Source organism: Archocentrus centrarchus, chromosome 6, assembly GCF_007364275.1.
Source record: "Archocentrus centrarchus isolate MPI-CPG fArcCen1 chromosome 6, fArcCen1, whole genome shotgun sequence".
Lineage (NCBI taxonomy): Eukaryota > Metazoa > Chordata > Actinopteri > Cichliformes > Cichlidae > Archocentrus > Archocentrus centrarchus.
The window spans coordinates 25080178-25094534 of record NC_044351.1 but is presented as its reverse complement, the minus strand read 5'-3'; the positions used below and the strand labels follow the sequence as shown (position 1 = coordinate 25094534).

At 38.8% G+C, this 14357-nt stretch overlaps 2 protein-coding genes across 3 annotated transcripts in view; both read left to right on the top strand.

Moving 5' to 3' along the window:
* furinb (furin (paired basic amino acid cleaving enzyme) b) overlaps window positions 1–14357 on the top strand; it is a 183842-nt gene that overhangs the window by 34282 nt on the left and 135203 nt on the right. The window lies entirely within an intron of this gene.
* Window positions 3204–14357, top strand: part of LOC115782373 (metabotropic glutamate receptor 3-like) — a gene marked incomplete at its 3' end in the record, with an annotated part of 36227 nt that continues 25073 nt past the window's right edge. Inside the window, exons 1-3 of the mRNA XM_030732546.1 lie at window positions 3204–3290; window positions 6726–6802; window positions 14122–14181. The remainder of the gene's footprint in view (window positions 3291–6725; window positions 6803–14121; window positions 14182–14357) is intronic.

The window sequence follows — 14357 nt, the reverse complement described above, 5'->3', positions numbered from 1 at the left end:
CACACACGTTATTACCTATTCATCTAAAACAAATTCAGGGCAAATTTGATATGCGTCTTAATTTCCAAATATAAACATTGTTTTCAAATGACAGCCACACAGTGTCAGATTTTTGTGAACTAGCGACTGTGACAGTGTCTATGCTATTCTGAACAGATGATTCTGATCTTTTGAACGTGGTCTAAGAAACTGAACAGAATAGTGTCGAGGAAGTATTAAAACCAAACAAAAAAAAAACAGGGTTACAGAGGCATTGAAAGGTATTATGATGTTTCCAAAGCATCTGAAGTACATTCATATGAAAAAGAACATTTAGTTTCCAAGGTTTTATGTATCAGGTTTTATGTATCAGGACATAAATTAAAATTAAAGATACATACAGCCTCAGATGAACAACATTACAGCCTCAGATGAACAACATTACATGATATATTACACAGCATCATTATTTATTTAAAAAAAAAAAAAAACTAAGCCAAAAATGCAGAATCAGTGTGGGGAAAAAACTGTTCTTACTGCTTCCATAGGAATTAAGGAATTAAGAGGGTAAGTAGCAAATGGGTGCTGCTAATCGAAGGCACTTGATTAACTGATCATCATCAAGTGTGATCACTTCTATAAAAGCAGACATTTTGGTAGTTTGCTGGTCTAGAGCATTCAGGTGTGGGTTAATATAATCAGCAATGATCTTAGAGAAGCAATTGTTGCTGCCAGACAATTTGGGAAAGGTCATAAGGCCATTTCCAAACAATTTGAAGTCCATCATTCTACAGTGAGAAAGATTATTAACAAGTGGAAAACATTCAATCCAGCTGCCAATCTTCCCAGGAGCAGATGTCCCAGCAAATGCACCCCACAGACCAAACAATGCTTGGAGAAACTGCAAAATACCCAAGAGCTATATTTGAGGCCTCAGTTAGCATGCTAAATGTTACAGTTAAGGAAAGTATAACTAAAAAAAAGACTGAGCAAGTATGGCTTGTTTGGAAGCCTCGTCTCTCTAAAAGGAACATGGCAGCATGGCTTAGGTTTGTAAAGTTGCATCTGAACAAACAAGACTTAACCACAAGACTTAATAAAAAATAAACTTTTTTAAATCTGTCAAACAGAATTTTCCCTAAAGTTGAATTGATATCACAATAGCCTCAAGCTTCACATTTTTAGGAGTTCTTTTGTCCACTTGCCAATATCACAAGTGACCACACTGACCAAAGCAAATGGACGCTTGTGGTTGTAACTAGACCCGTTGTCTGACCAACACTGGGCACGCTTCTAAGCACACTCGCTCCTCTGTGTGAAGCTCCATCCATCACGAGGCCAAGACAGGACAGAAGACCATGGGAAATGAAGCATGGTTAATTCTATTAGCGCATGGACACAAACAATCTGTGGGGAATCAAAGAAGGAGGAAACATAATCCCAGTGGACCCATTTCCTGCTGCATGAGCTGGAGCAGTTCACCATGATAAGGCAAAAATGTTAAATTCCTCTACAAATACACATACCAGGATTCATGGGGTAGTTTAATATAGAGACGTTCAGGATGTCCATAGTTGCCATCTATCACATTCATTTATCTTTCTTTCTTTCTTTCTTTCTTTCTTTCTTTCTTTCTTTCTTTCTTTCTTTCTGACTGTGCTGTCAGTGGGGAAAGGCCTGGCACAAAGCTCTCAAGCTGAGTGACCCTTATGGGACAAAGCTGGCTTTCTAGGCTTTTTGCATATATGCATGCCATCCAGACAATGAGGCCTTTATTAGAGTAGCCAGCATCTCTGAGCTGGAACGGCAGGGATGAGGAATGAAGTCCGAGAAAGCTGTGACTGACACTGGGCACAAGTGAGAGTGTGTGCATTTCCCACCTCTTTCCCATGCATGTGTGTTTCACAGAGGTGTGAAGTGGATGCTCTTACCCTTTCTTCTTCAGTCAACTAATAAATCTCTGCCCAACCACAACTTAATATCAGAGTTTTCTTATGCCATGTAGCATCATGCATCACAGATATGGAAAAAAGTGAGAGCTAGTCAGAAAATTCTGTGTCGTACATCTCCATATAAAAGAGGTAAAACAACATGCTGCGGCCTTTAGCTGCAATGACAAACAGCTTTGAGCAAGTCCTCAAACGGGGTATCTCTATGCAATTGACTAACTTTACAATACAAAAATCAGACCTTAGTCTGAGTGCCTGTAATGGTGTGTGTAGAGTGTAATGTGCATTTCTGGGTGTATCGGTGTTGAGTAGAAAGAGAGGACGCTCTGTGACTCAATCATGCGTGAAGAGGATTTTCTGTTCAATAGGAGCTGCACACTTGCATACTTGCATTCTAATGACTCCATGTGCATAATCATACTTGTACAGATACGCAGATGCTTGTGTACATTTACGCATATAAACACACACCTATACACACACACACACACACACACACACACACACACACACACACACACACACACACACACACACTGATGAATGTCACCCTTGTTTTCTTCTCCTGATGAGAAATATAAGGGTAAGAGAGACTGACGCCTAACTTGTGGACAATATTATGACGTAAACTTCTAGTCACAATTCCAGGAGTGAATGTCCTACTCTTCAAATATGCCTGAACAAGCTGAAGCATGGGCAACATGGTTCGTGCTGTTCTCTCATTGACATCACTGAGTGTAATAATGTACTTAAACATTAATAGCGCTTGCATGAAATAAAAAAGTGAATAGGCATTTTTATACCACTGCCTATGTGTTTTGAGTCAGGGTGCAAGGGCAGATGAATGCCAACAAATTCTGTCTCACTCTGCACCTTTACACACGTAAAACATCTATTTTGGAGCATTTTTCTCTCCCCCTCTCTTCTCACTCTCTCACTCTCTGTCTTCACTCACTAAAGCTGGAGTTGTTGTTCTGAGTGGTAAACATGTGCTGGGGGGGGGGGGTGAGTGGCTAAGTTTTCTTTTTATCCAATAAAAATGTCTCCTTGCCAGATCGATTGTTGTTGCTAGGAGACTGAAGCATCCTTTGGCAAGGGGCTTCAGCTCTGCTTGTCTGTTGTTTCTCTCTCTCTCTCGCTCTCTCTCTCTCTCTCTCTCGCTCTCACTTACTCTCTCCTCTCTGGTGCACGCACGCTCGCACGCACGCACGCGCACACACACATCCACAGAGCTGGCGCGCGGAGCAGTGGCGCCCATCCTCTCTCTCAGTGCGACTCCTCCGAGGGATCAGGAGTAGACTAAGTCAAACTTCCAGCAGCTTGAGATTTGTGCGCAACCTTTCAAGGATTGAAGCCGTCAAGGTAGGTCAAATATAACAAATTCCTTACTGGTAGTCAGTGGCAGTCAGAGTGCAGTGAAAGAATTGACAGTCCGGGAGCGTTCAAGCGCACGTCAGCCAATCCTACTGTAGGGAGCAATTTGCTTTGAACTTTGCGCAGGATTTAACCACCCAGTTGTAGTTCTGCATAAACGTGGTTCTTATTTTCTTTCAGTCACATTCAGTGATCGCGGGTTGTGTCAGTGGGGGGAAAATGGTTGCTAATCTCTGCAGCAGATGCACGATAAAGATACAGAAGGTGAAACAAAGAGTATCTGCAGCTGCGTATTTCACTCCTCGCGGAGAAGTTATTTGGGTTCAGACACACCGCACTGAGGCATGTCCCCCGGCTTTAGGCTTCCCAGGGAAAGATGGGCGGGTAGTCTTTGAAAAGAGGCATACAGGTGGATCTGAATAACTGGATCTGGTCATTGTTTATCAGTGTTACTTTACGTTTGCATCTAAGGAAACCCTTCACACCTTGCGCTAGAGGAGAGGCGAGTGGACCTGCACTAAAGGTAGAGCAAGCAAAATATGAATTTCCACATTAGTTGTTATGTATAATCTGCTGGCTTTAGACAGACTCACCAGCAATTTCATATCTCTCGCTAACAAGCGTAGAGGGCAAGCAGAACTTAGTTAATGGATAAACATATTGTTTCATAAAGCCAAACCCACATGTCGTTCCTGGCTACTGCTTTGTCTTCTACGCTCTACTAGAAAAACAACTAGAAATTACACAGTTTTAAAAACAATGAAAAATCATGGCCCATGGTCGGATTCATGCAGAGTAGGTGCGTGTTTGTGACACCCAAGAGGGCTTGTAATTAGCTGTAATTAATGCTCTATAATATTCTTTTTTTTTTTAACTAATGCATTTAGCTGTGTGTATTTTCTGTTTTGTATTTTTTATTGGCGATCACACTGAAGTGCATTTTGGCCACACTTCAGAAAAGACATCATTCCTGTCCAACAACACCCATGCTGAAGCATGCATCCGTGTGTTGATTAGTCTGTGAAGTTTTAATCCATTTCAGCCAAAAGGTGATATTTTACTGAAATGATATGTAGCAGGCAAGGATAAAATAATGTTTCTGTTATATTGGAGTTACAGAATTGAATAGAGAACTACTAGATGATGTACAATTTTATCAAAGCATGGTGAAATTTCCCTGTGATAATCGCACAGTATTTTTTTTGTAGCTGTATTAGAATTACAATATCAAAATCATAAGCTTACTAAATAAAGAGCAATGAGAATTTGAAATTAACTATGTTGCTCTATTAGAGAAGAGTGTATGCACACACATACATAAATGTTTCCTCTACATGAACATGTCTTTTTAGCTTGTGTTAAATGACAGCTACTGTACATGCTTTTTCAGATTAATATAAGATATTCATGTTTCTATAATTAATGATTTTATAATTTCTTTATGTTAGATGCCGTCACTGATATAAAGCATGTTTGAGTGTAAATTCAGATTTTCTTTGGTTGTGATTTAACTTTTTTTGTGAAACTTGGTGCAAAACTAAGTATAATTCCATAAATGTACAGATAGTCTGCACATCGAGTCTCTTTGCATGTGCTTGTTGGAGGGTGAAACATGGTGTAGGAGATGATCACAATGATGGGTGGGGATTTGGTGGCATGTTAAATGTTTAACTTATGTTCACATGCTTATGTGTAAATGTATTTATGCTTCTGTATCAGGAGATGTTTATCTGTGGGTAATGCAGCTGAAAATTTCTCCCGCTGAATGGATGGATTTTACTAGTAAATGTCCCCAGAGAAGCTTGCGATTGTGCTTTTGGATGTTTGTATGTACTGTATGTGTGTAGAAATGCCCATGTCCCTTCCACATGCTACAATTAACTGAACTGTATGGAAAGTGTGTGTGTGTGTGTGTGTGTGTGTGTGTGTGAGTGAGTGCGTTGCAACATGGATTTTGAGTTAAATATGGGTTGATATTTTCTATGGCGCGTTGATAGGTTTGTATGTTTTTCTCATAAATCTGGCACATTAACCAAAGGCCTTTTTCTAAAGTCATAAATGAGAGATTATGATGAGAATTTATGTGATAGTCAGTTCTTTAAGCTTTTATGGGACATTTAAAATGTTTTATTATTCATGGGGCACAGTGGCAGTTATTAGCTGTTAAGTCCAAAAGCGACTTGTGCATTGGAAATATATCAAAGTATCCATAGAAATTTCTAGAGCACCACCTATATCATGACCTCTTTTCTGCAGCTACAGCCATATGTGCTGTAGGGAGCTCTAACATCCTGATACATACCTGCTCAGCAGCTTGACAGGATTGTGTGTGACAGACGGAGACGGAGGTGTGTTTAATTGCAAGTTGGTGACTATATGTCACCAATGGACGGGTGTACATTAAACTGCTGTTCGAAAATAGAGAGCAAAAAGTGGATTTTGCTGCAAGAGTGTTTTGTTAAAGACATTATGTCTTTATATTTTTGACATGATCAGTTAAAAGTCAACCAGTACTAACATACATCTTAAAGGACAAAACCTTTTACAGAAACCTTTAATAGAAGGTGATTTGAATACATTTTAAAATATTTTAGCTGGAGTATTTGTCTGTGATATGATGAGAATATGCTGCAACCCAAATGCAGTTTTATTTGTTTATATATTTATGTGACTAATTTACTAGTTGATTGAATAAGGGGAATAATTCTGACTGGTGTAACAGGAAGGACATTTAGAAACCTGTCAAAATTGAGCAAAATATAATATATAACATAATTTTTGCATATTTTTAGAAGTATTTGAAACAGTTAATCATATTATATAATTAACATTTGAAATGTCGCTGAAATGTGTGGTGCAGAGTGAAGAGGATTATCCATACACAATGCCATGGTTTGATAAGTGTGGCTAACAGCGGTGCTTTCCCAAACATCCTTCTTTCCTTGCAGAGTGGAAAATAAATAATTACATATAATAATCTACATTCTTTTTCTTTTTAATCTTATAGTTAATTGTTTGTGTATATGTTAAAAATTTCTTTTGCATCTTGAATTTTTTCTCAAGGATATTTTCATTTTAAAATATTTGATGAACAACAAACAAAAAAGCTGGCACTGTCAGTGAATTACCAGTATTTGCTTCTTTTTTACAGTAACATTAATTTAAACTGGTCAGCAGCATTTCCATGAGTACCTTTGACGCTCAGGTGTTTCTTAGAAGAGCAGAGTGCTTTTCTTGTGTCACTGTCCATGGTGCTGAATTCTTTTCTTCATGATTCGAAGTCTTTGTAAGCTGTCTTTTAGACATAGGTATAAATGAAATTAACTGTATTTTCATATGTTTTAGATTTGTTAAGCTGATGTGGAATCATGACTTTTCCTCTTTTGTGCTATCTTTCTCTTTCTGGTTCCATGTGCTCATCAGAACTGAAGATGAGGGAATGAAAACATGGGATCTAATCTCAGTAAAGTCAAGAAGAGTCTAACACACTAAGCAGACAGGTGGGTAATCAAAATTAATGTCTTGTTTTATGCAAAGGACAAATGCACCGCTTTTAATTAATAAATATGTTCATGACCCATGTTCTCCTTGTACTTGTTTCAGTCTGCTCCAAGTCTGTCATGGACATGTAGGTTAACAGTTGACTCTGAATTGTCATAGGTATGAATGGTTATCTGTCTCTGTCTATGAAACTTGTGACCAACCAGTGGCATGTCCACAAATAAATAGATAAGCAAGTGTCTATTAAATAATTAAATGCAATTACTACATTACAACAGTCCATTATTCCATGAATTTAATATTTGCATTCAGCTTTCTAACTGCAATTTTATGTACTATACATCAGATCATAATAAGACAGCACTATCACTTTCATGTTAGCTTCATCCTAGAAATAAACAAAAATCATAATATATTACAATTAACCTTCAACAATAACATTATTGGAGGTTCCGTCCTAATGAGCAGATTTCCAGTACCCCCACATTTAAATTTGCACATTGCTAACTTTGCTAACAACAAGGCATGCCATGCCAGTATCAGGGCCTTGCTCACTTGGTTGTTAATACCAGCCAAGTTTAAAAGGGAAGTTTTTAAATCTCCAAATTCTTTCATATTTGGATTTTGACTCTCCCAGGAACTGAAAATTAGGACATTACTCCTGCACTCCCCCAAAAACATGTCTAGCATGTCTAACTTTTATAAAATGTTTCTCTGACATACTTTTTGTGGCTGTAAGACAGTTATTGACAAATAAAATGATGGGACATATTATTTATTACAATGATATAAGTTAAGGAATCCTAGAAGGCACAGGAACGCATCAAAGAGTTTAGACAGAAAAAAGTTACTTTGACATGTTTGTGTACAATTTTTGTTTTTCTACTATATTTTTGTTAGGTTTAGTTTTGTTTCTGTTTTTGGTTTGTTTGTTTTGTTCAACAGTTTTATTTTTGTAGATATTTGCTGTTTTTAGTAATGTAGGGAGTAGTAATTAACATAAAAAAAATAGGTCCTTCAGTCTGTTCTCAAAGGCCTCCTGAAGTTCTTTCTTTGAGGGTCTTTCCAGTTATTTTTTTTTCTTTATAAAAACACTGTTGCTGTGCTCAACATGATCCTTCCACTGTTATGCTCCAGTGAGGAAACAGAGAAGTGTTTGGAAATCACTGCTACTTCCCACAGCTCACCTCTCATCATTAACTACAGTCACAGCATACACTGAGCTGCGCACACACACTTACCAGCACGCATGTGTGTACACTGCGTGCACACTACAATGTTTGTTCACTGACATCCCTTCTTCACTACATGCATAAATACGCTCAGGGGATGAGGCAGTGAAAGGGCAGTGGGATGTACAGCTGTGATGGTGTGTCTCAGAGAGAGATCAGACTTGTTAATAAATTATGATCTTGAGGAGGGAAACTGTGTGTGTGAGAATGTGCAAAGTGGATAGTGAAAGGTGGCTTCATGGTCATGCAGTAGCTGCTATCATTACAAAGTAAAAGTTACATAGAGCAGATGTCATGACATTTCTAGATCGTTTGTTGCTGAATTACAGCCATTGTCATCTGATGCCAAATAACAGCTGTTTTAACTGATAGCTGATAATATACAGCATCATAACCAGATGAAGATCCAAAACTGGGTTAGGGTTTGGAACAGGAAATTTGAAAATGGAAAAAACAGCAGTACAAGTCATTATGTATGTAAATGTTAGTGTTTTATATTCCCTTTGGTAGTGTGATAGCAGCAGCAGCTGAGTTTTTTTTATCACTTATGTCTGTGAATATGTGATTTAAAATGGACTGAGGTTCAGTTACTGGCTTCATCATTATTTTAACTAAACCTGTGATTAGCGCCATAGCGTCAGTTCAACATCTTTATCTCATGTCAGTGGTCAGCAGTGGCATTTAGGGATATTTAGTCAAGTTATATCTATACAACATAGAATTTCCTATATAAAAATGCCTACAGTCCCCATGCCTTTTCTGACAATGCAAAACTTCCTGTCACACAGTTTCTGCCAGCAATGTAAAGCGCCTCTCTCTCAGGTTTAGGCCACAGTAACCTTTCCCCCCTGTTGCATCAGGTATAGTAACTACATTGTTCATACTGTATTCACCCTTATTGCTCTGTAGTTGACCACTCAACTTTTCCTTGCTCACTGCTGTGTGGGCATCTGGCACACACCTAGGAACTACATGAGAGCTGTGAATGTCATTGTGAAGTAATCAATAAATTATAGTAGATGCAGCGTACTGCCGTAAGTTGAAACTGTAGTGTGTACATCAAACATTTATTACTCAATTGTGAATTAACTGTAATGTATAAATGTCTTAAAGCAAAAACACTGAAAACAACTATGCACTCATCAGCTGCTTCATTAAGTACATCTGCTCAATCATTTGTCAGTGCAGATATCTACTGTATTTTTCGGACTATACGTCGCTCCGGAGTATAGGTCGCACCAGCCAAAAAATGCATAATAAAGAAGAAAAAAACATATATAGGTCGCACTGGACTATAAGTCGCACTTTTTTGGGGGGGGGGGGGGGGGGGGGGGGGGTTGATAGAATCCGAGACCCAGAGCAGAAATTCCATCTTGAACGGCAATTTAAAATAATAATGGATTAAAGAACAGGACGAACACGGTTACGCCTACGTTATGCTAACGTAGCACATTCAGCTACATGATGCACAACGAACACGTGTTCGGTATTGTAACGTTGTAAACACACTTCCAAAGTCGGCGATATTCACAACAAAGGTCGTCTTTATTAACAGAAAAACGGCTGCTGTAGGCCACAGCCACGCCAACCACAACTACAACAGCGGAACAGCAACACACACACAGGCAAGCTCTCGGTCTTTTTCTCTCTCTCCATGCTGCCTTCACGAACCTCCCGAACAGTCCGAAATCCCACAACATCAACACGCTCTCTAACTAAGAGAATCGCTACAGTATGTTAACGTAACATTAAGTTATTCAGATAACCATAGCATAAAGAACATACTAACAAGTTAACCAAACCATCAATCCATTGAATTCTTCATCCTCGGTGTCACTTCTAAACAATTCCGTACACTCCGTAGACGAAGCGCCGCTTCCTCTTCTGTGTCGCGTTAGTCAGACTCGTCGTCAGCTGCAGTTCCAATTATTCCAGCCTTTCTGAATCCCAACAGGATGGTTTGTCACTGAAGCCCATGTTTTCTTGATCCATCCAATGACTTCCAGGAAAGTTGGGTGGCGCATTCTCCCAGTTGCCGTTAAGCTGTGCTCTCCATCCACTGCGCCCACAGGTTACGCAAGACTGCCTTAAAGCTGCAGTTCACGGAGATGTCAAGTGGCTGGAGTATTTTGGTTCATGTGTTATAAATGTCACATATACGTCGCTCCGGAGTATAGGTCGCACCCCCAGCCAAACTATGAAAAAAAGTGCGACTTATACTCCGGAAAATACGGTAATCAGCCAATTACATGGCAGCAACTCAATGCATTTAGGCACGTAGACATGGTCAGGATGACCTCTTTAAGTTCAAACTGAGCATCAGAATGGGGAATAAAGGTGATTTAAGTGACTCTGAACATAGCTTTGTTATTGGTGCCAGACAGGCTGGTCTAAGTATTTTAGAAACTGCTGATCTACTGGGATATTCCCACACAACCATCTCTAGGGTTTACAGAGGATGGTCCAGAAAAGAGAAAATATCCAGTGAGTGACAGTTCTCTAAATGAAAATGCCTTGTTGATGCCAGCAGTCAGAGGAGAATGGCCAGACTGTGTTGAGCTGATAGGAAGGCAACAGCAACTCAAATAACCACTTGTTGCAATCAAGGTATGCAGAAAAGCATCTCTGACTATGCAACATATCAAAAATTAAAGTGGATGGGCTACAGCAGCAGAAGACCTCACCGGGTACCATTTCTGTCAGCTGAAAACATGAAACTGAGGCTAGAATTGGCATAGGCGCACCAAAATTGGACGATAGAAAATTGGAAAAACAATGCCTGGTCTGACAAGTCTTTCTGCTGAATAAAAATCTCTGAGGATCTATACCATGACAAATTAACACAACTCTGCAGACCAAAGGGGTCCAATCCAATACAAGCAAGGTGTACTTAATAAAGTGGTCTGTGAGTGTTTGTTTTGTAAGGTTTTTGCCTAAAAGGAAGATTGTTTTGGATTCATTTTGTTTTCAGAATTTACTGACTCAATGGCTTTAACTCCAAATTTGACATTTGACTTAAACGACACAATAAACTTTATGTTTCACTAGATACCTAAAAACCCTCACTTCAGCTCTTACATGTATACAGCTGTGCTCAAAGCATTCTCCAGATATCACAGTGTTGAGTTTTCAGCATTTTCTTGTGAGTATGTGTTTGTTTTGTTTTGGGATTTTTGTCTTAGTTTGAAAATTAATTTGGTAACTTGGATAAAAAAAAAAAATCCTTGCTTGCTTTTAAATATACAAATAAACATACAATAAAATATAATATTCACAAGTAAAAACACAAAATCAAGCTTTTTTATATAGTTAAATAACTGTTGTGTAAATTTAGACACATAAAAGGGGGAAATTCAGTAGGTTAAACTAATTATGCTGATGTGGGAACAATGAATTTCACGATTATGATGAAGAGGATTCTAGGGCTAATGTGGGAGGGCAAATCATAAACTGCGTACATCATTTAAATTCTAATAATTAGTGAGGAATGTCGGCAGTAATTGGTTTTTTCACATAACCACCTAACCGAAATCAAGCAAAGCCAACCAACATTACTCCTATCTGAAAGGCTTTTGTCTCTGTCCAAGTCAATTAAATGTACTCTTCTAACTGGCTGAGATAGCCTATACTGTGGTCAACACTCCATTACTCTCTACCTGTCTGTTAAAGCACGGTGCACCTCATGTATCGACCGCAGTGACGACAGACTGGCAAGCTGTGTGAACATGAATTAAGTAGGATGCTACAAGATCTGTGCCATGGCGAGTTTGACTGATGCATCATGATGTCTCATAGGGTCATTACATGACAGTTAGGTTGATAGATGCAATCCACTGAGGGGTAATTCTCCTTCTGACAGGGCCACTGCCTTTTATAGTGATAAACTGCAGGTCTGATGAATGCTTTTGCATATCCCCATCACCCCACCCTCTTGTCTGTTTTTAGGTTGAACAGACATTTTTTAATGTTTAAATCATGCAGTCAGATGTGTTGTAGATCACAAAACTCAAGGAATATGCACACATAGATCCAGCTGATTGAAACTCAGTGGGAAAGTATAAAATATTCATTTATGTTCAACACAATGTAATAATTTCTCAGTTATTTTTGTTTTAGTTTTGTCAATGAAATGTAAGTGGGGGTAAAAAAAAATAAGTCCATCACAGTTTCTCAGATTCCAGGGAGATTTTGCTGTTTTTTTCTGTGCAATCAACTATCAAAAACTGAAACCAATTTACTGAATATGCATGCTGAATAAAACAGAGAAAAACATAAAATCTGCATATTTTATATGTTCGAACACTTTGTTTCACATTGTAACTTGACACAAGACTTAAATGAAGTGGAGCTGAAATTGAAATGAAACTATTAATACATTTTCTGTCAATTAATGCAGTCTCACAGTTAATTATAATTCTTGCATTCCAAACCATTTTAGGTCTCACTGTACCACAATGTACAAAAAATAGAGCGCTAAGTGCTCCCACTGCAGACTTTGTGTGGTGCTCAAAGGTTAAAAGCTCTTTTAGTAGAGGATCCTTTTGGAGTACCCACTGCACATGAGAGCACAGTCTAGCCAGTGGGGCTCTAAAGTGCACTATACAGGTTAAACTTGTTTTCATTATGAATTTACTTCTGTGTCTAGAACAGCAGGTGGATTGCAAATTATATAATTATATATGTGAAACTGAAGTTCAGACACTATGTGGCTGATATTTTCAATTGCAGTTGTCTATAAGGCCCATTTATATGTTTCTATCATGATACAACCTTTAACCTTGGAACCTAATGGAGGTCAGAATGCACTTATTGATCAATACAGGAAAGGGAGAGATGAGTACCTGATTATTGATTTTAACTGGTAAATGGTAATAAAAGGTGGTATAGCAAGCTGAGCAATAAAATTCCTATAAAATTTTAATACAAACTCATTTATGAGAGCTTTTTTTTTTTTTTTTTTTTTTTAAAGCCATGTAGATTTATGCACTAACACTAAAGGGCTGGAGGGATATGCATCATGTCTTGCTCGTTGTTTGGTTGTTGTATTTTGTGAGATGTTTCTGTCCTATTTATGGATCATCAGTCTTTCCTGCCTAACACGCACTTTGTAAATAATTAATGGTCACAGCCCATTGCACCCGTTACACTGTCAGAAGTCTAGGACACCAGTTCTACACACATATGTACGCACACACGCAGGTCATTGTTTTGCAAGAGTGAAAATAAAAGTACACTTTTCACACAATTTGAAAAGGCCACGTGCACACTGTCTTTAACAATTCATACACAGTAGTAAGTACCACTGTTCTTACTTGGCCTTAAAAGACAAGAATGAGAAAGGAGAAACAGATGGAAAGAGGATGGAACACACAAAGCTACTGATGAATTAACTGATAAAGCTCTGACAGTGTGCAGGTCTTCTAAGTGGTCTGTTGTTCAGTAACAAAGCTTCTGATGCTGCATCCATTCTTTTTCTTTTAAAAAGGAAAGAAAGAAGGAACTCACACACTTACGTACATACAGTGTATTTTCATACTGTGAAATTCATGTTATTGGTGCAGCTTTCACTTCTGTCAGGTCTGTAATAGACAGATAAACAGGCACGCAAACACACTCAGTGGAAATAAAACACACATACACACAGGTTGTGGGGCTATCTCTCCTCTCGGCGTACCGTGGTCCATCGACCCTGCATGGCTGCTCTCAGCTGGATACGTGTCATCCACAGCAGCCCTGCCTGTTAAGGAGAGTGAGGGCTGCGGTGGGTGTAAGGGAGGCGGAAATAAATGGGGAGAGTGGAGTACCAGCAAGGAGAGGGTGGAGGATGGGATGCAGGGAAGTTGCCTTGGAGCAAACAGAGGATGTAACATGAGAAGCAAAAGAGGAGCGTGGCTTGACTTGAGCAGGGTCAGAGGTGAAATAGGGTTGTCTGTCAGATGTTACTCTGCATCATAGCTCCCAGGGAGAAGGGTCAGTAGTTTTCCTGCTCTCTTTTTTAGTTAACAGTGCTGTTATTTTCTGTCTATTATTTACTCGTTACGTTATGTGCACCCCCCCCCCCCATCCCCCCCATATCTCTCTAATAGGGGTCTTCAATGATGTTGCGATGTGCCAGCTGCTGTCTTCGCCTGTCCTCTTCTACTCAGGTAAGTCAGTTAATATCTGTGTATGCTGAGGTAAATGCGCAGTCTGTAATGAAACTGTAAAAATAAAGTTGTGGTTTTACAGGAGGATATTTTTTTTTTTTTTTTAACAGATGAAATTCTTATCTCCTTTGCTTTAAGTTACTATACCTAGCCCCCCAAAAAATAAAAATATAATA